Genomic DNA, 22661 nt, shown 5'->3' on the forward strand with positions numbered 1-22661 from the left:
GGAGAACATAGGCAGTAACCTCTTTGACATTGGCCACAGCAACTTCTTTCAAGATACATCTCCAAAGACTAGAGAAACAAAAGCAAAAATGAACTTTCGGGACTTCATCAAGATAAAAAGCTTCTGCACAGCAAAGGAAACTGTCAAAAAAACAAAGAGGCAACCCACAGAATGGGAGAAGGTATTTGAAAATGACACTACAGATAAAGGGCTTGTATCCAAGATCTATAAAGAACTTCTCAAACTCAACACCCAAAAAACAAATAAGTCAAAAAGTGGGCAGAAGACATGAACAGACACTTCTCCAAAGAAGGCATACAAATGGCTAACAGACACATGAAAAAATGTTCATCATCATTAGCTATCAGGGAAATTCAAATCAAAACCACATTGAGATACCACCCACCTTACATCAGTTAGGATGGCAAAAATTGACAAGGCAAGAAAAAACAAATGTTGGAGAGGTTGTGGAGATAGGGAAACCCTCTTACACTAAGGGAGACCTCTTACACTGTTGGTGGGAATGCAAGTTGGTACAGCCACTTTGGAAAACAATGTGGAGGTGCCTCAGAAAATTAAAAATAGAGCTACCCTATGACCCAGCAATTGCACTCCTGGGTATTTACCCCAAAGACACAGAGGTAGTGAAAAGAAGGGCCATAGGCACCCCGATGTTCATAGCAGCAATGTCTGCAATAGTCAAACTGGGGAATGAGCCGAGATGCCCTTCAACAGATGAATGGATAAAGATGTGGTCCATATATACAATGGAATATTACTCAGCCATCAGAAAGGATGAATACCCAACTTTTACATCAACATGGATGGGCCTGGAGGAGATTATGCTAAGTGAAATAAGTCAAGCAGAGAAAGTCAATTATCATATGGTTTCACTTATTTGTGGAATATAAGGAATAGCATGGAGGACATTAGGAGGAGGAAGGGAAAAATGAAGGGGGGTGGTATCGGAGGGGGAGACGAACCATGAGAGACTATGGACTCTGAGAAACAAACTGAGGGTTTTAGAGGGGAGGGGGGTGTGGGAATGGGTTAGCCCAGTGATGAGTATTAATCTATCTGGATCACCATTGTTTACTGAGGTAATTAGTAAACAGTAATCATTTAGACCTTGAAATTTAAGAATCCTTCCATTTTTTTTTCAAGTGGTAAAATAGAAAAGTAAAATGCCAAATGTACATTTAAATAAAAATTAGCAGTTTCAGAAACACACATATAGAAATAAGAAACATTTTTAAAAGGCAATTTGATGACTCAGATCTTATCTAAAAAATACCAGGCTTGATTTCCACTGTCTCTTGTGAAGTAAAGGCTTCTCACTCTTTGAAATCTCAGAATCTACTAGATAATCCTTATCTCTCCCTGCCCCCCCTCCAGATTTACATAGTTTTTCTTTTATTGTGGTAAAAAAAAAATGGGACCTACTCTCTTATATTTTTAAGTGTACAGTACAGCATTATTAATGATAGGTACAGTGTTGTATAGCAGATTTCTAGAAATTTTTCATCCTACATGCCTTAAAGCTTTTAACCGTTAAAACATCAACTCACTACCGTCACCCCCATCCCAGCCTTTGGCAGTCACCATTTGACTTTCTGCTTTGATGAGTTTGATTATATTAGATACCTCATATAAGTGAAATCATGCAGTATTTTTCCAGTGACTGTTTATTTCACTTAGCATAAGGTCTTCCAGCTTCATCCATGTTGTAGCATATAACAGTATATTCTTTTTATGGCTGAATAGTATTCCATCATATATACCACATTTTCCTACCTCCTTTAATGTTGCTGGTTTCATGCTTATCTGGGGTGCAAAAGCCTCATAACGGATATCTGGATTTCTTTTACAAGAAATCGATCCTTGTATTATTGTATTGTTCTCAGCCTCTCCATGAGAGTAAGGAGGGTCTGGTGCTTCTTAGTCTGCTATATTGCTGACATCACCCTCTTTTTTCTTCTTTTTGCATGAATTATACAATCAACATGTATGAACATTATAACAATTTAAGTACACATATATGCTGGAAGTGAGAAAGAAAGAAGTATTTTTAAATGAACAATTCAAGATTTAGAAGACTGACATCCAAAATATGTCTCTTCTCTTTTTTTTACCTGACATATTTCTCCATTAACTTTTATTTGTTCATGCAGAAATGCTCTATCATAATTTTTTTAAAGTAAAATATAACAAAATGCAAATAAAAACCAAGAAAATAAATGTGATATTTTTTTGAATTATTTCTCCTCAAGGTTAATTTTTAGCATTCTCTCTCTCTCTCTCTCTCTCTCTGTCAAGCTTTAAAAGATTTAAACTCTGTTTTATTATTGTCTTTTTCCATCTACTCCTACACCCATTAACCCATTAGGGACTATCTCCAAGTAGTTATTGCATTGTTTCTTATTATAATAAAAATCCGGTTTGTTCATGTACTTAACCTTTCCTTAGTCCTTTTTGATTTCTCTGGTGTTATTAGATTCTATTGATACCTTTGACTTCTACATGCACTACCGACTCTAGTCATGTCTTTCTCATGGTGGCTTTATAATCCCTCAAAGGCTCTTTGATTTTCCCCATCTCTCACATGTTAGAGTTTCAGTTTTCTTTCACCCTCCTAACTTTTACTGGGCAGGGCCCTTTTTTTTGTTTCTTAGCCTTAACATTGCCTATGTAAGGACTCATATATTTTATCTTTTAAGATAAGGATACTTCCACCTTTATATTCCAAGATACAGCAAACTCAGTAGGTCCAAATTGTTATCATTATCTTTATCCCCTATCTGCTCGTTCACAATTATTTCCTCTCTTAGTTAATGACATTTATATTCATCTCTTCCCCCAAATAAAAACCTTCCCAAATGTCTTTAGTTCTTATTGCTTACTCCTTATAGAGCTGTTAGGTTCCTTTTGGAATATTTACCAAGACCCTGACACAGGTCCTGAGAACCAGGGCTCCCAAATATTATCCGCAGCCCTGAACTGACCATATCCCAAACCCAGTGAAATTCCTAATCCAATAATTGGTTCTTTAAATTCCTAATTAACACTACCTGACATTGAAGCTTCAAGACACCTCAAAAAATTCCTTAAAGTGGCCAGTGGCCTTTCTGATGTTGGTGTCCAGTGAGAAGTCAGGACATAGTGCTTCTCTCCTTCATTCAACACTGTTCTAAAATCCCTGTATCACACAACATTCACTTTCCTATTCCTGCATATACGATGCTGTGCCAGCCTTTGACTACCAGGAGATCCTCAAACATTTTTAATAAGCTCAAATTTTGCTTTTTGGATAAATATAGGCTAAACCAATTTTGTTTTCAGAAGTCATTCATTCTATCTTCCCTTTGTCCTTCTTTTCCCAAATTAAAATCTTGATGTGAGATCACCAGCAGGAACTGCTATGTCCAATGACAGGTTAGAGTATTAACATAGATTATCTGCTGGGCATCCGTAGCCTCACTTACCCTTTCTGTCAGCTTTCCTTTCTTCAGCTTGGTTGAGGTAAACAGCTCTTCCTCTAGCAAAGGTTTGATCTGGTGTGTGAAATTTGGAGGGGTCCCTAAAATGCTAAGTACCAAAATGAACTGCAAATCAAGAATTTGATGGTAGGCAGCAGGAAGGGATGTCTCCCCCAACATCCTCCCAACACCAGCCCACCACCACTATCAAGCCAAATCTGCCACACCGGGACCAGATTTCCATTTTTTTTTTTTACTTCAAGATTTAAATATTTATTCATTCTTAGATTTCAGTTTTTTAATCTAAATAAATTTGGACCAGTGCATGCTTTAGAAATCCATAATGTCACTATAGTTGTCATTATAGTTGGTTTGGCTTTTGGCTAAAAATTAAGTCTTGTTTATTTTCCTCTTACTGGTAAAATGAATAAGCTGTCTCCGTGTGTGTGTGTGTGTGTGTGTATGTGAAATATAGTGTTCATTATTTTGTTCTTATAGGAAAAATGTATTTTCTACTCTTTGGTTATGTAGCCAAATTACATGAAAAAAATTAGAAATTTTAGTTATGTCAGGATGCATCTCTTTTCAGTCAGTAGGGATATAAAAATCTGTAATGAAATATAAAAGGTAAAAAGGTAAATTGCCCTTTTTTGCATCTTAAAATCTCCAAAGAAAATTGAAGTGTTCATAAATCTTTATGAGTAGTGCACTTCACACACACACACACACACACACACACACATACATAACCAAAGGATGTATAATGCTGTTAATAAAAAAGGTCTTTGAACATTTGGTATTTGAAGTACTACTTAAATGGAGTGACATCTGAGATTTTTATACTTGGATAATTCTTTTATCAGTTGTTTGATATAATGTAACAATTATTCATGACATGATGCAGTTGAAATGGATTCACTAGACAAATAATAACCTACGTTCTGCTTCTCCATTATAATCCATGACTTTTATATTTATCCTTCAGATGAAAAATTTATTTAGGGATGCAGAAGAGGCACAAAATGCTTTGTTGAGTGGAATATAGTGTAGAGCAGCATGTAAGAAGAGGAGCAGCTAGCCTTATACCAAAATTGCTCTCTTACCAGCCTCTGTTATTTACTGACACAGTACTGGATGGAATTTTTGTTTTGTTTTGTTTTACCAATAAAGTAGAGAGTAGAGACAGAGCAGTATCTTTTTTTTTTTTTAAAGATTTTATTTATTTATTTGAGAGAGAGAGAATGAGAGAGACAGAGAGCACATGAGAGGGGGCAGGGTCAGAGGGAGAAGCAGACTCCCTGCCGAGCAGGGAGCCCGATGCGGGACTCGATCCCGGGACTCCAGGATCATGACCTGAGCCGAAGGCAGTTGCTTAACCAACTGAGCCACCCAGGCGCCCCGAGCAGTATCTTTTTTAATGTGCCTCCTATATGTCTTTCCTTCTTTCCATAGGCATTGTTAGGTATTCTTTCTATTCTTCCTTCATAGAAAGCATAATCTCTTTATAATTTCTGAAATCCTGAATTAGCACATCTTATCACAGTTGGTAGTTACTTTTGCTATTTCAAACATCTGTCTGTCAATTTGGAATATTTGCTGTAGCACAAATTGTCCACACTTATCTCACCCAAATCAATTTTACATATGTAAATATTAGATGAAACCAAACCAAACCAAAAAATAAATAAACAAACAGAAAAAGGTAGCAAATAAAACTATAGCAGTTTTATAATTATAGCAGATGCATTGATTGTTAGGACTGATAATGCATTACAAAAATACAGTAACGCCAATCTAGGCTATAATGACCATTTTTCTGTTACCCACTTTCCAAGCCTTAGTACAAATTCCCTACTCTTAATTATTGGTGGATTGCAAATTATTCTAAATAATTAGAAACAACATGATACAGATCACATAGAATTTATGTACTACGTGCCATAAAATGCCTTGTTTTCGTCTTCATTTTTAGTGTAAAACTAAGAAAGTACACAAATTTTTTTAAGCATAGTTATTTTCTTCAAGAAAGAGCTTGAGTTTTTATACTGAATGACCAGCAAAACAAATTCAAAATATATTCACATCATTGAAGTTATTCTTTTCAAAGTAAATGGCAAATTTTGAACTGGTTTTAGTGTACCATTACTGCAAAGAGTTTCTTTTTCCAATTCTGAACATATATTGCCTATCACTAGCCCTATTAGCTTGCAAATGAATATGCTGTGTTCAGTCATAAATTTAAAGGTATATTGGATAGAAGTTGTTCAGAACAGAAAAGAATGAAAACGTAAAGTAAATCTGATGGTAATATTCATTGGTGCAACATGGGAAAATACAATGCTTGCTTTATTACAAAGTTTTCTTCTGACCAGAGCTTTATATGTTGTTTGATGTTGTTATGATATTCACAGTAAGCTTTTTCATGATAATATGAACTTGTGTGGATGTACTGGATTTCTTCCATTTGTCCCCTAGATCTGCTTCTCTCTTAGGATATTGATTGTATGAACTACATCAACGGGCTGCTTTGCCCTCCAGTTTCTTATTTGATTTGACTAATCAGAGGAACCAGCAGGAGATGGGGGACAGGGAAAGGAGGGAGAAGACTGGATTTGGGTTAGTTATTTTCCTGTTTCTCTTCCTGAGATAGAAACAGTTCATATTTGTTTTTTTTTGTTTTTTTTTGTTTTTTTTTTTTGCTGTTTCCCTCTACTAAGAGCCATAGTTTGTGTCAGGCAATCTAACCCATAAAGCTCTTATTTGCCTATATGTTGTAAAGTCTTCCTGTTCTTAATATCTCTTGGTATACCACATTATCCTTTTTAGGTCTCCTTAATGAATGAATAGTTATCGCTTTAACTCTTCAAAGCACCCAGTTTCAATGCACCATATGTTTCTTGCCTGGAACCTGATTTATACAGTGAGTGGGGATAATGGGCATGTGCTTCTAAAAGAAGTTGTTTATAGACTTGAAACATTAGTAGAGTACTTGCAGTCATTCTACAAACTATTTTAATACTAATCTAAGAAATTAATTGTAAAAAATAATGCTTTTGTTCTTTTGAAAATGTTCAGAGAAGTCAATTAATTATGAGGGGAACTAGAGACCCTGTGTTTAATATATATTTTGTATATATGTATATACATACACATACTGATATATATATAAACACACATAAACATATATATTTGTGAAACTAAAATCCTGTAACTTAATAACATATCTTATTTTTATTTTATCGTTGAACTTCTCCTTCTGCAAAGCCCCTATCTGGAATCCAAAGTACAGCCAATCTGCTGTCAGTCTGAGACTAATCCATGTCCTTAGCTCTAAGAGCTTGTGTTCACCATGCACTATTGGAGAAGAAAAATGAAACAAGGAAGATAAATTAAACCTGTTTCTACCCTTCATGACATCCAAGTCCAGCTTCCTGTTTTCTTCCCATACAGCATGCTACAACATCTAGCAAATTGGCAGTTCTCAGTAGCTGAGGCCATGATGGCTGTAGTTCCAAAAATTTAACTTCTCAGTTAAAACAGAATGATAAAAAATAAGAACAAAGGCAATTATATAAAATCCATACCCTCATCATACCTAAAACATATCCAAATTTTATATTACCTGTGGATCAAGCAAAGAAATAAGCAAACAAACTCACAGTTGTGAACCTTTGGGAAGTGCGAGGGAAATACCAGGAAAAAAAATGCATGGAAGAGGGGCGCCTGGGTGGCTCAGATGGTTAAGCGTCTGCCTTCGGCTCAGGTCGTGATCCCAGGGTCCTGGGAGCGAGCACTCATTGGGCTCCCTGCTCAGCGGGGAGCCTGCTTCTCCCCCTCCTTCTGCTTCTCCCCCCTGCTCATGCTCTCTCTCTCTCTCTATCTCTGTGTCTTGAATGAATAAATAAAAAAATCTTTTAAAAAAATGCATGGAAGAGAGAGGGCAGCCAGCAGGGTCTAAAATTAATCTCAAACCGTCATCAGAAATGGAAGATCATTTAATATGTGAAAATGGAGATTACAGGGACAAGATCTATAAGAACATGTTGGATGCTAAGAATATGCACTGGAAAGAGTGGAGGGACGGGGAAGAGAATGGAAAGAGAAAGACATTTTTTGGAATCAGCATGGTGAAAGGAAAAAGAATAAGTGGTAAAATTCAGGATATTTCAAGGCAAAAGTGATGTTTTTAAAAGTTTTTATTTATTCATTTGAGAGAGAAAGAGCGAGCACAAGCAGGGGAAGCAGCAGGTAGAGGCAGAGGGAGAGGGAGAGGCAGACTCCCCATTGAGCTGGGAGGCCAACGTGGGGCTCCATCCCAGGACCCTGAGATCATGACTGGAGCAGGAGGCAGACACTTAAGCATCTGAGCCACCCAGGTGCCCCCAAAAGTGATTTTAAAAAAATCAAGACATACACCCATCCTTTATTTCTTCACTCCCCCTTAAGAAATATCTAGTGAAGAACGATTCTTGATTACAGAGACAGAAGTAGGCGCTTTTGAACCAGGATTCTTATAAAGCATAACAGATTGCCAGTCCTTGTCCAAAAAGATGCAGGGAATCAAGCACTCCTCTTCTTTGAAAACTGTGACAAAATTAAAAAATGTGATGCTCTACCATTCAGCTGGTAAGAATTGTGCCCAAAAAACTCCAAAAAACAGTGGTGAAGCAAAAAAACAAACAAGCAAACAAAAAATTGTAACATGAAACTTGAGAGCATACTATATATCTATATATCTTAAAACAAACATTTGTGGATTTGAAAAATCATGTTGAATCAGAAATTCAAAATCTAAAATATAATGTTAAAAAAACAGGAAGAAATAAAACAAACGTGGTTGAACCAAGGAAAGGAATGAAAGAACTGATAAAAATCTGATCAGAAATGAATATAAAACTGCAAGCTGATCAAGGAAGAAAAAATTTGAATGCAAACATGAAACATAATAACGATTGATACATACATATAGGAAGATGAACGAAAAGATACAGAGAGAGGATAAAGCAAGCAAGCAAATGGGTAAAATGTGAACAACAGGTGAATCTGGGTAAAGGGTACATAGATGTTATCTGTATCCTTACCCTTAAGCTACTTTCCTTTAGAATTAATAATCAAGGAGTTTAAAAGCCTCAGAAATAAATTTATTTATTTATTTATTTATTTATTTATTTATTTATTTATTTATTTATTGTTTTTTTAACTTTAAATTCAATTAATATATAGTGTATTACTACTTTCAAAGGTAGAGTTTAGTGATTCATCAGTCTTATGTTAACACCCAGTGCTCATCATCATGAGCCCTCCTTACATTATGTGCCCTCCTTAAATGTCCACCACCCAGAATTCAAATGCTATTAGATAAATTTTAGAAGTCCAAGAAATTTCTTAGAATGGAAGATAGGAAAATAAGAAATCACAATAAAAATTTTAAAATTTGAAAATAAATTTCATTCTCAGTTCAGAATGCTAAAAAAAAAAGCTAAATGAACAAAAGCAAAATTAAGAAATAAATATAAACAGAAATTGAGATAGAAAATAGAGATAGAAGCATTTAATACATTCATATCTCAAATATTACTTATTTGAAAAAAAAGTTAAAAAGATAAACTATGTGGCAACTTAATAAAGACCAACATGAATGAAAGCACATATACACAAAATTAGTAATGAGAAGGAAAAAATAACCATTGAAACAGAAGGAAAAATATCACAAGTGTCTGATAACATAGTGAGTATTGAAAATGTTATTTGAATATATATTATTAGAATCCTTAAAATGCTTTCTCTAAAGGGCACATTACTAAAATTGCTATTTATTTTCTGAAGATGATAACTTACACCTAAGACACACATATTCAAATAGAAAATATAAGTTGATATTTAAATCTGATTTTAATATTAGTGGTAGGAATAATTAATACTCATTAGTAATAACCACTACTAATAAAGTATTTATGTATATATATATGGTTGATCTACTTATATTTGCTTTAATGAGATATACATATTTTGCAAGGTATAGTTTTCAATTAGATTTATGTTATGTTTTGCTTTCATCTGTGATTAAAGTTAAAAATGTATTAAAAATTCAGAATAATTCAATATGCAATATTTTTGTTGCATCGAGATCTTATATTAAATATCAAATATACTTCAAGAAAATACCACCTTCATAAAAGATTAACACATTACTCTGTAATTCAGATATTAATTGATATCTATTATTTACTGTTAAAGAGTAGCAGATCATTACATTTGTGACTGATTTAAGAATTTTGCAATGGGGGCTCCTGGGTGGCTCAGTTGGTTGAGCGACTGCCTTTGGCTCAGGTCATGATCCTGGAGTCCCTGGATCGAGTCCCACATCGGGCTCCCTGCTTGGCGAGAAGCCTGCTTCTCCCTCTAACCCTCCCTCATCTCATGTACTCTCTCTCTCATTCTCGCTCTCTCAAATAAATAAATAAAATCTTTAAAAAAAGAATTTTGCAATGGAATTAAAATTAAAATTTAAAAAAGACATTAACAGGACAATAGAAAAATACAAATAAGGTGTATAGCCTATTAACTAATATTATATCAATGTTAATTTCCCAGTTTCAGTAATTGTATAAGATGTTAACATTAGGGGAAGCTAAATGAAGGGAACATGGGAGCTCTTTCTGTATACTCTTTTTGCAATTTTTTTAAGTAATTTTTTTTTAAAGATTTTATTTATTTATTTGACAGACAGAGAGACACAGCGAGAGAGGGAACACAAGCAAGGGCAGTGGGAGAGGGAGAAGCCGGCTTCCCACTAAGCAGGGAGCCCAATGCAGGGCTGGATCCCAGGACCCTGGGATCATGACCCAAGCTGAAGGCAGACACGTAATGACTGAGCCACCCAGGTACCCCTAAGTAATTATTTTAAAACAGTTTCAAAACTGAAGCTAAAATAAAGACATTTTCAAACAAAACAAAACAAAACAAAAAGAATTTATGCAATAGAGAAATGAAAAAATGGAGTATGAAAATTTGGAGAAGTCCTGGATGTTAATCCTAAAATCAACCTGAATGAATTTCTCCACAGTTGTTAAAAAACTGAATTTATAAAATTACAAGAATCACGTATTTGGCTCTTCAAATTATTCTTTCTCTTTCCTTCTTTCTTCTTTCTTCTTCTACTACTACTTCTTCTACTACTACTTCTTCTTCTTCCTTCTGTTTCTTCTGCTTCTTCTGCTTCTTCTTCTTCTGCTTCTTCCCTTCTTCCTCTTCTTCCCTTCTTCCTTTTCTTCCTCCTCCTCCTCCTCCTCTTCTTCTTCTTCTTCTTCTTCTTCTTCTTCTTCTTCTTCTTCTTCTTCTTCTTCTTCTTCTTCTTCTTCTTCTTCTTCCTTTCTTCTTTTCTTCCTTTCTTCTTCTTCCTCGAATGCAGAAAAGCTGGTATAACAAATGAAGTGGCTTGAGGAAAATATAATTTTTGTCCTCTGGCTCCTGGCTAAGTGGCCAAGGGTTGGTAAAGTGGTTCTGCCAGTTTTAAAATGTGGCTTCCATTACTGACTCCAAGGAGCCTGATCTTGCTGTTACCATTTTTTAGGAGGCAGGAAAAGGCAAACATGTGGAGGGAAAGGCAGTTCCTTCTTAGGAAGTTGTTCCCATTATTTCCACTTATATCTCAGAGCCTAGTCCTATGGTCACACCTAGCTGCAAGGGTAGTTGTATTTCTAAAATACCAAATGGAAAATACATATTGAAGTGTTTGTCTTCTCTTCCACAGGATTGAATATCTGTTTTTAAGTGATTAGAATATTTGGTGACTGATTACTTATTGTGAAATGAAAATTAAATAGTATAGCCATCCCAGATATAGATTACTCTTGTTTATGATTAGGGGAATCAACAGATTTTTAAAAATGTATTAATGACATTGTTTATGTCAAAACAATTTTGGTTGCCCTTCTTCATCTTGACTTTAGTAACTGATTTCACAATATAGAAAAAAAGGAAATTATTCACAGTGTTTTGCTAGTTCATGATCATAAGACATATTCTGAATGTGAATAGAATGATTTGTATTTTGTAATTGAGGTAACCTTCTTACTTTGCTTTGAATAGAAGTTGGTGTCTTGATTACATCTAGCTCTGAAGGAGGATAGATGATACTGTTTTCATTGTAAGCTTTTTTTTTTTTTTTTTTACCAAGAATGAGCACTGGGAGTTCTATGACCAAGAAGAAAATTACAAATAGATTCAGATAAATGAAAACGAAGTACCATCTGATAGACTATGGCTAAATTAGATTAAAGGTGTATCTCCATAAACACAGAACAAGCAGCAAAACCTTATTCCCAACTTGCTGTTTGATTCATAGTCTGGTGAAAGTGCTTACCTTTTTCAGCTCTAATGTAAAAAATATTTAGAAGATTTTAAATTGTATCCTGCAGTCTGCTGTTACGATGCATAGTAGATTCAGTGCAAATTAAGCTTGATTGAATATATAATTTTTTAAAATCCCTTCTATTTATCAATATAACTTTATGATTTCTTTTTTAATCTTTTAAACTTAAAGGTTTAAGGGGACAAAATTACTTTGCCTTGAACCTGCAAGTGACAACTTCTAGCAGATAGGGTACCCATCAATATCACTGATGTCTTTTAAAAGAGTGAAAATGTTGACCTGTGTTCCTATGAATGTTCCTCCAGCCATCCAGCTTCATGTGAAGAAAATTTATTTCCAATATATATATTACTTCTGATAAAACAGCAAACCTCCAGGGCTCTGAGAGGTTTAGTTGATCAAAATGGTTTTTTAAAGATGTTCCTGAGGAGGAACCATTTGGATCATCTGTCTTGATATCGTCTGTTACCCATTTCTAATTTGATTCTTCACATTCTTTCACATTTTGGTATGTCTGAGCGAAAAATACACATTTAAATTGTAGTTTGTTGTCCATATTCTAATACAGAGATGTAGCCTTATTAAGAAACTGCATCTACATAAATCAAAAAACATAAAGCAACTCTTAGTTTTTTTTGCTAGATACATATTTTAGTGTTTTACCCTTAACACATAGTAAGGACTTTCCCACCAGGAAAACATCTACAAATTAAAAAATGAAAATGCAGGCAGTAAGAAATGTTCTAAACCTCTGTTATAAATTTATATACCAATGAGTAGTGTAATATTGTACAAAACAGACTTATGAATTCTGAAGTAATTTTTCAATTCTTCAGGAACACTTTTCCCATTACTGTAACTGTTTTATTTTGCTCTGTTGAATTTGAGAGCAGAATCACTTTTGCTACTTAGTAATTAAAAGATAAAATCTGTTATAATATGTCATTATAGATCATTGCCAAATAAAAAGGAAGCACCAGATGGTGTGCTTTATGTTAAGCTACAGTGAACATGCATTAGGACTCCTTTTTCTCTCCTAGGGAAATTGCAATTTATTTTGGAGAGATCTTTTATACTATGGAAGCTGTAGAGCAAGAAGCTGTTTTTGCTAACATGGAATCCATAAAAAGTTTGGTATCATCTCTGGCTTTAATGCTCTGTGATGGGTTACCTTACAGAAACAATGTCATGCTTCATTTAGTTTCCCTGCTTTTTGCTCCTCACCCTCCTCTTCCTTCTTCTTTTTATCGTATGGACAATTGATGAGAGACAACTGAAGCTAAATTATAGGAAGTCTAATGGTCTATCAATTGTTAATAAAAATTTTAGAAGATTAACAAATTCTTTACTTGTCTTTCTTTTATTGACATTCTGTCATGTCCTGAGAGAAAAGATTCCCCATCCCCCATCCCCTGACAGTGATGTGCTTTTAAAAATTTGCCTCTCATTGTACTTTCCTTAATATTCGAGCTCTTTTTGAGGACTTTGAGCCACATGCCGAGGCCTTTCTCATCACTGTATCTTAAGTTTTATCTTAAGTGTTCAACCCTTTGTCCTTTGCTGTCCTGCTCTCCTGAACTCCTTTGTTTCTCAGATACGGCCAGCTGTTTCCCATGTTAGGGTTTTCAAAAACGGTATTTCCCTCAGCTTTCTTGTCTCCTCCTTCAACCGTGCTGCTCCTGCTTACTTTGTGTTGTCACTCTAAATGTCAGGGAGGCCACACCCTCATCCCATTTCTGATCTTGACATTGGAACTTGCTCCCTTAGTTTATGCTAGTCATATGTTTATATTCTATTGAATTGTCTGTCTTTCTCATTATATTTAAAATCCAGAATGACAGAAACTATGTAATTTTTAATAACTAATATATAACTAACATAAATTCTCTAAATAATTAGTATTATGAATAACTAAGATAAAACACATAGGAAAATAATCATTTAATGTACTATCACACTTTTTATAAAGTCAGTATTTAATTATCAATAGAAAAGCTACCACAACTACTTTGGAAATAATTCAAGTTGAATTGGATTCTCTTCCTCACTCTCCAAGTCCTTGGCCATTAACAGATGCAGCAGAAGTATATCGGAAGAGTTACAGTGCTTTGCATTTGTAGAGATGTTCATTTGGAGAGAGCTGATTAACTTAGGGCAATTTAGTGAATCATTGTTCACTGTCTTTACCAAAAACTGAATGAAGTAATTATGTAATATTTATCGGAATGGATTTAGATTAAAGATTTTACTGAAATAGAAAAGCTGTTGAGTAAAGGATTTTTGTTTTCTTTTCAAGATGTCCTAAAATAGCACTAATCGCTATGTAAGTAACAACTGTTTTGTAAGTAACAACTGTTTTGTTAGTAGGAAAAAAGCTGTTTTACCACCCCTGAGATTTTTGAGATGGACATTATTAGGAAATTAAAGAAACTAACCTAGTGAGATAAAATTTTATCTCCTTTGAAAAGGCATCTTGATTTCTTTATTGTTTGGGCATAGCTCTCTAGCATTTAGTCTAAGTGAATAAATGAAGTTGAACAATTATAAGGGAAATGTTAATAACAAATTCAGAGAAACAAAAGTGTTTATATATACTTTAGTTTCACTTTGGGAATTGTATTAGTCTCCTAGGACTGCCATAACAAAATACCACAGAATGTGTGGCTTAAACAACAGAAATTTATTTTCGCACAGTTCTGTATGCTAGAAGTCCAGCTGGCGGGGTTGGTTTTTTGTGAGGCCTTTCCTTTTGGCTTGCAGGTAATCACCTTCTCGCTGAGTGCTCCCTGGGCTTTTCTCTGTGTAAGTGTACTTCTGGTGTCTCTTCCTCTTATGTGGACCTATTGGACTAGGACCCTGCCCTTATGACCTCATTTAACCTTGGTTGTCTCCTTAGTGGTTCTGTGTCCAAATATAGTTACTTTGGGGGTTAGGGCTTCCACATGTAGATTCTGGAGGACACATTTCAGTCCATAACAGGAGTGTTTACACACTATACTTTCCAATCATTCATTCAAAATATGAGATACTACTTACCAGTCACAAAAATGAAAATGTAAGAATGACATCTCAGAAACCCATTTACTCATAAAATCCCCATGCTGCTAGTCAAGGAGTTGAAACTTAGAGAAAGGACAGTAAAATCCAGAAGTGAGACATAAAAAAAAAAAAATATGAGGACTAATGTGAAATCTTTTTTTTTTTTTTTTTTTTTAATTTTATTTATTTATTTGAGACAGAGAGAATGAGAGAGACAGAGAGCACATGAGATGGGGGAAGGGTCAGAGGGAGAAGCAGGCTCCCTGCTGAGCAGGGAGCCCGATGCGGGACTCGATCCCAGGACTCCGGGATCATGACCTGAGCCGAAGGCAGTCGCTTAACCAACTGAGCCACCCAGGCGCCCTAATGTGAAATCTTTTTATACCATTCCTTAGGCCACTGTTTCAGTGTTCAGGTGAATAGTAATCTCCACTGATTCTCCTTTAGAAAGGTATTCCTTCTTCACATAAGTTTGTTGAATGCTTCATACAAAATGTTCTTTGTGAATATTCACAATGCTGTGTGCTCTAAGAATTACATAAAGTTGGCAGAAAGATTCATATTAACCTAGGTTACTGTTTTCACTTCTTGTTAAAATATGTGAATTCCAGAGATATTTCTGCATAAAATGCACTGAAAAAAAATATCCCAACTTAAAGCACCATTACTCTAAAGCACAGTGAACAGATAGGGATCTGTCACATTAAATGTTAATCTTCTACTTGCTGACTTACCTGTGCTATAGGAAATATGCTTAAACTTCCTGGTTTGTTTTTTGTTGTTGTTTTTTTTTTTTTTTTTGTATTGTGGCTATTTTAGAGCTATTGTCTGTGGGGAATTTTAACTGTAAACCTTTCTATAACTCTACTTTAAAAAGTAGAATGAAAAAGGAAAGTTTAATACTGTAGAATAAATAGAAGTATCAGAATGGAGATTCACTATTTATTGTGAATTATCTTGCTTTTATTGGCTGCAGTCAAGCTTTTGAGGTTAAATAAACAGTTTTCCGAGATTGACCGAGTATGCTTCATTTGTACATAAACATGCTCAAGAACCATGACAATATTAGAGGTTTCAGAGTGTTGTATACATTAAACAAATGCACACATTGTATCTGAAGATACTATTTATTCAACATCATGCATTTCAGTTGGTAAAAATCACATGTGCATAGAAAGCACTTCCCTCAGAATCAACAGGAAGAGATTCTTGTCTTCTTCCGAGAAGAGACCTGGCAAGAGAAAAGAGTATCTGAAGCATTCAGTGCCATTCAAGTTCAGATACTGAATAAACTTGCTGTCAGTCAAAAGTCAGATATATTAGGAAAAAAAACAGCTTGTAAGTAAACATCAATTCAGTTAGGTTGGAAAAAAACCGAAAAGCCAAAAGCACAATGGACTAACTCAGGGGTAGCTGCAGAATGCTTCAGGTTCTACTCTGTCTCAGAGGTCAGAGAATAGAGTTTTGTTGGGGAAATAAAAGAGTACTTTTTGTTTTTTGACTTTGCTCTTCCTAGATGTCTAGAATGTCTTTACGCTAACTTTGAGGGTGAAAAAAAAATTTTGTTTGATATTTTGTAGATGACTTGAAACTCATTTAAACAGATTTTTGAATCATGCAGAGATTACACATTCTTACACTTTCATTATACTACTTCTAACACCTGGACTTACTGCAAAAATTTTAATAATACAACAAAAACTGACAAAATGTAAAAAAAAATCACTAATATATTTTTAATAATGGAAATCTAATTTTAAATGTCAGAGAAAAACATAATTAACTGTTTATTCATCATTTTGTGTAATTTACCATTTGTATTTCCTCCATTTAAAGAGGTTTTTTTTAAGTTAGTGAATTGTACATTAAGTAAAGCAATATATGGAGATGAAAAAGAAAATATTTTAACCCATATTTATATACTTTGAATAGCATAGCTAAAAGTTATTGAGCACTATCTTATTTCTTAAATTGAATGTTACTCTTTTAGCTTTCAAAAGGAAAAGATCCAAAGGTAAATAAGAAAGGATTCTTGCTCATTCCATGACAATTAAATGAGTACTCCCCCTAGTACTGAGAAATTTATATGTGACGACAGGGCATCGCAGTTTTAGTAGTTAATTTATAAACATTAATTATTATTTTTTCAAGCTTTAGTAGCTGTGTTGTAAATGTTAACTATTCGATTCTTTTTATGCAATGATCACACTTTATTAGACTTTCCTTAGTGAGATGCAGTCAAAACATTAAATATTATCCTGTAATTTATTTCTCTAATGCATACTATCTAGTGCTTCCCTGTATTTCCTAATGTAAAAGCAACCAAACTCTATTTTTTAATCATTTTTATTATTTTTTGACTTTACTTCTATTGTAAAAAATAATAATATCAAACCAATTCAATAACTTATTTGTAGATTCTCAAAATACAAGATTTTTACACAATTTTTTTGATTACCAAAATGACTGTTCCTTCAGTTATTCATTCCATAAATTTATTCTTTACTGATCACCAGCCCTTTCCTTGTAGATCCCAAATATTGTTCCAATTCTTGTATTTCTATTTATTAAACACATTCAGTGAAAATATAATCTGCAATGACCAATTATAGTTTTAAAATAATTTTGGTTCTTACTATATTTAAACTGATATTTTCATAGCAAGTGACAAAAGAAAATAGATATTTTTCCCTATGAGAATGTCCAGAAAAATATTCAAAAGCACATTTGCTTGCTATATTGCTATAAAATGTTACTCAATTAGGGACACCTGGGTGGCTCAGTGGGTTAAGCATCTGCATTCCACTCAGGTCATGATCCCAGGGTCCTGGGATCCAGCCCTGCATCAGACTCCCTGCTTCTTCCTCTGCCTGCAGCTCCCCCTACTTATGCTCTCTCTCTCTTACAAATAAATAAGTTAAATAAATAAATAAAATATTTAAAAAATGTTAATTCAATTAAGATGATTTAAATCTTTACTTCTATAATACTTTGAAAAAAACAGATTAGCTTTTATCTTTCTGAAGATCCTCATCAAATTTTGTTTTTTCTTTGATATGCATTATCTTAAATATTAATATTCTGATAAAACATATTTTTGAAAAAAATACTTCTGACCTAGAATGAGTTATCTTACTACTTTTATTTCTAATACATTAATGCACATGCATTGCATCTATAATGGTAGAAGTTTTTTACCATCATACTCATAGGCCTAGGAATTATATACATAAAATATATTGTACAATCTGTGCATACATACATGAATAATAGATGATTATTCACAATGAATTTATAGGCTTCATATAATCAAATACAGAAATAAAAATGACAAATGAATATGTGTTGGCTTGAACTCTCTAAGTTGGAGAAGACAAAAATATTTCGAATATTTGGACATTTTAAAAAGAGCTCTCCCAAATGAACTTTAAACAAGAACACCTTGGAATATTTAATGAGTACCTTATGAAAATATGACCTCAGACTTGTTCACACTGACTTTGAACACATCATCATTTCTTTCAAGATTGACCTTAGGGACTTGATGCATTTTAAGTGAGTTGCCAACATCCATGATGAAGTCCTTCGATTTGCATGTTTCTAAACCGCTCCCCCCCCATTTACCTAAGACGATCAGACTCTAGGGGAGCTTCTTGCTGTAGAGACATTTATATTAGCAAACTAAGTTATAAATTTTAAGCTGGTGGTGGGGGTGGGAATAAGGAGGGAGGTAAAAGCAATATTTATCCTGAATAAGGCCACCAAATATCTGCATAGAATAGTCCTTTTCCAAAGGGCACAGTAGAATATTATTAGAATATTATTTTAAATTATAATTGGTCATTGCAGATGATAAATTGACAACAGAATTAACACAAAGGAGTGAACTTTATTTTGGAATGTAAGCATCAGGTTTTGGTACCTGAATTTCTTTACTGAATGAAAGACTGCAGAGTAGAACAAAAAGAGCTTATCATTTCAAATGTGTGACTTACTATCTAGGCCAGCTTACTATTCCCAGGTTTGTGGATTTGTCCTCAATATCTTTATTTGTAAAACAACAACAACAACAATAATAATAATAATGAGAACAACAACACTGATAATCCCTACCTCAAAGCATTTTGTGAGGAAGATATGAGTTAAACTCTTCCTATAAAGCATCATTGTTTATAAAATTTGTTAGTTATCTTAAATGAGTGAAATAAAATGGATTGCATGTCTAGAATGAGAACCATGGTATGTATAGAAAAAATATTTAAAACTGCATTTTTCTAATTCATCTCTATCCAATAGAACTTTCTGTGGCGATGGGAATAATCTATGTTCTTTATGTCCACTAGGGCACTTATTAGTTCCAGGTGGCTGTTGAGCACGTGAAACATGGCTAGTGTGACTGACGAATTCTTATTTTAATTTCATTTAATATAAATTTAAACCTAATTAGTCATAGTGGCTTTAGACTATTTTATTGGATTGTGCAGTTTTAACTTTTTAAAAATATACATTCCTCATTTGGGGGAGATTCTGAGAAGAATGTAGTGCTCAGGATTTTTAATATTTCTGAACACCTCATAGAAACAATGAGTGCAAATTTTGCATAGACAAAGTTTACAAAACAAAAGAACTAGGTGACAAAGAGTCTCCAAGGATTTCAGTATGTGATCAGATAGGGACAAGCTACTGGCAGCTACAAGACCAGAGTAATATCAACAATGGAACATGAAAATGCACAAGAAATAAATGGATCAACAGATAGACTTGAGAACTTCAAAACAGCCAACAGTTACTTAAAGGAAAAGATGGAAAAAGAATTTAAGGACAGCAAAAGCAGGAAGATTTTGCCCACTCCAATAATAGAAGAATGCAGTAGGTCACAGTAATATCTAAATGAGATGATGCAGTCTAGGCCCAATAAACCTCAAAACTAATAAGCCAAGGCTAACTTCTAGAACAATCCTCACATTAAGGAGAAACTGGAATAGAATCTAAATTAGGCAAACCAAGTCCAGTAGAGAGAAAGAAAGAAAAAGTCCAGATAAAAGTAAGGAAAAGGAATAGATCTTAGAAATTCTTACCAATAAGAGTCACAATTACTCATATTGCTCATTTTAAAGAACATTTCTTTTCCATATTCAGTCAGTTTCCCTAGAAATGCCAAATATTTAACCTCAATTTTTCTAACCTCAACCCTTAATGTTTGCTTGAATATATAGTTTATTATACTCCATTTTTTCTGTGCATCACCACAAACATTTCAACCAACAAGTCATAATTTCAAAGTACAATCAGTAGAGAAATCCAGATTCTTCAACAGAATTTGTGTACAATGGATAGGCATAATTGTAAAGGAATCATTTTCAGATATAACCAACTTATGCTTTGACTCAGTGATTTTTTTTTTACTGATAAAAAACAAATAAATGAAAGTAAGGTATAGTTTTCAGTGGTTTAGAAGATTCTTGTTCCCAGTAAGAGGTTTTTTTAAATGAAAAAAAAATGCAGCAAATACAGAACAAAAAATTTATTTCAATTTATTATACATCTAAAGAACATGTTGATATCCATCACTCAGGTCATTGAACAGGACTTTTCCAGCCATCTTGAGAGGTGGCAGCCTGAATTACAATGTAAGCCAAAATGATTTACCTTGCCTGGGCGTCTCAGTATTCTTATCTGCAAAATGGACATGCCATCCAGAGAGGGGTTTTTTTTAGAATTTCTTAATTTCTCTCAAGACTGCATATATGTGTATATTTAAGAGATATATAATCTGTGTATATATATATCATATTTTATATCTAAATTTTGTACATACACTGTGTATGTGTAAGACTTTATATGTCTGTATGTCTGCATATATATTTGTATATATATGTATATATATATGGGTATGGGTATGTAGATGTGTATACTCCAGCTGCTAAAATGTAGTATAAAGTTAATTTTTATACATTGAATTTTTCTACTTAGGAATCTTGATGAATTCATTTATTGATTTTTATAGGTAATATGTAAACTCTTTTATTCTCTGCAACATAATCTCATCACCTGAGAATAATATTTTCGTATTTTTTTTTGTTGTTAGTGTTGTTGTTTTTTGCTTTCCAGCATTATATGTGTACTTCTTTTTCTTGCCTAGTTGTAGATAGCTGGGAACATAAGATAAAAAGAGAGAGGCAAACCGTAAGAGACTCTTAACTCTAGGAAACAAACTGAGAGTTGCTGGAGGAGAGGTGGGTGGGGGGATGGGTAACTGGTGATGGGCATTAAGGAGGACACTTGATGTAATGAGCACTGGGTGTTACATGCAACTGATGAATCTCTAAATTCTACCCCTGAAATTAATAATATACTATGTGTTAACTAAATTGAATTTAAATTAAAAAATTAAAAAATATATTTTAATATTGAATACATGTGAGGGTGATGGACATCCTTTAGAAAGGAGGAAACAACTTCAACATTTAAAAATTAAAGCTAATATTTTCTATGTTTAAAAAAAATTTGGTAGATACTCTTTAAAATTAAGAAATGTGACAATTTAGTGTACAAAAATGTTTAATCATAGTGAATTGTCTTCATTAAAAATTATTAATGTGACATGTATGTTTCCTCTTTTTTACCTAGTTTTGTTTTGAACTGTACTCAACTTAGAAAATTAAACTAACTTTAGAATCAGCCAAATTGCAACAGGATATAATATGTGTTTTATATCTTGTTGGATTTGATGTGCTTATATTTGGTTTAGGAGCTCACATACAGGTGAACAGTTTTTATAGTTTTCCTTTCTTTTAATGTCTTTGTCAAGTTTTGCTATACCTCATAACACAATTAGACCTATCTGCATTTATTTCTTTTTTTTAAATTTTATTTTATTTTATTTTGTTATGTTAGTCACCATACGTCATCAGTTTTTGATGTGGTGATCCATGATTCATTGTTTTCGTATAACACCCAGTGCTCCATGCAGTACGTACCCTCCTTAATTCCCATCACAGGGCTAACCCATCCCCCCATTCCCGTCCCCTCTAGAGCCCTCAGTTTGTTTCTCCGAGTCCATAGTCTCTCATGGTTCTCTGGGAGAGTTTGTGTCAGATCTGTCTCATCTTTTCCTTCAACATCTGGTACAATGTACTACTGGAGCTATCTGGCCTAGATGTTTCTATGTGGGAAAGATTTTAATTACAAACTCTAGCTCTTTAAAACATTAGTTAGATTTTCTTTTCTTTCCTGTACAATTTGCAAGTCGAACTCTTCTGCTTTTTTTTTCCACTTCATCTAATAGTTTCAAATATATTGGTACTTTATAATTGTTAATAATGTCTTAGACTTTCTTTAATATTCATAAATTTTGTAATGATGTTCCTTGTATTGTTTCCTTTTGAAATTGATGTTGCAAATTTTTTTTAAAAATTAGACGTACCAAAATCTTAGCAGTTTAATTGATTTTTATAAAGATACAAAGACAAGTAATTTTTGTTGGTGCTCTCTAAGTTTTCTTTTTTCTTTTTCTTTTTTTTAATTTATTATTATTATTTTTAAAGATTTTATTTTTTTATTTGACAGAGACAGAGACAGCGAGAGCAGGAACACAAGCAGAGGGAGTAGGAGAGGGAGAAGTAGGCTTCTCGCAGAGCGGGGAGCCCGATGCAGGGCTCGATCCGAGGACCCTGGGATCATGACCTGAGCCGAAGGCAGATGCTAACGACTGAGCCACTCAGGTGCCCCTCTAAGTTTTCTTTTTTAATATTAATTTTGCTTCTCTATAT

The 22661-nt window shown here is 33.8% G+C and overlaps 1 long non-coding RNA gene across 1 annotated transcript in view; it reads left to right on the top strand.

The window, feature by feature from the left end:
- The window catches only part of LOC123860983 (uncharacterized), a 955410-nt gene that overhangs the window by 494778 nt on the left and 437971 nt on the right, over window positions 1-22661 (top strand). Inside the window, exon 7 of the long non-coding RNA XR_010412903.1 lies at window positions 22459-22613. This is a non-coding gene — a long non-coding RNA (uncharacterized LOC123860983). The remainder of the gene's footprint in view (window positions 1-22458; window positions 22614-22661) is intronic.

The sequence above is a fragment of the Mirounga angustirostris genome, unplaced genomic scaffold (genome assembly GCF_029215605.1).
Source record: "Mirounga angustirostris isolate CCGP_5_RB_7025 unplaced genomic scaffold, mMirAng1.0.hap1 SCAF_7, whole genome shotgun sequence".
Classification (NCBI taxonomy): domain Eukaryota; kingdom Metazoa; phylum Chordata; class Mammalia; order Carnivora; family Phocidae; genus Mirounga; species Mirounga angustirostris.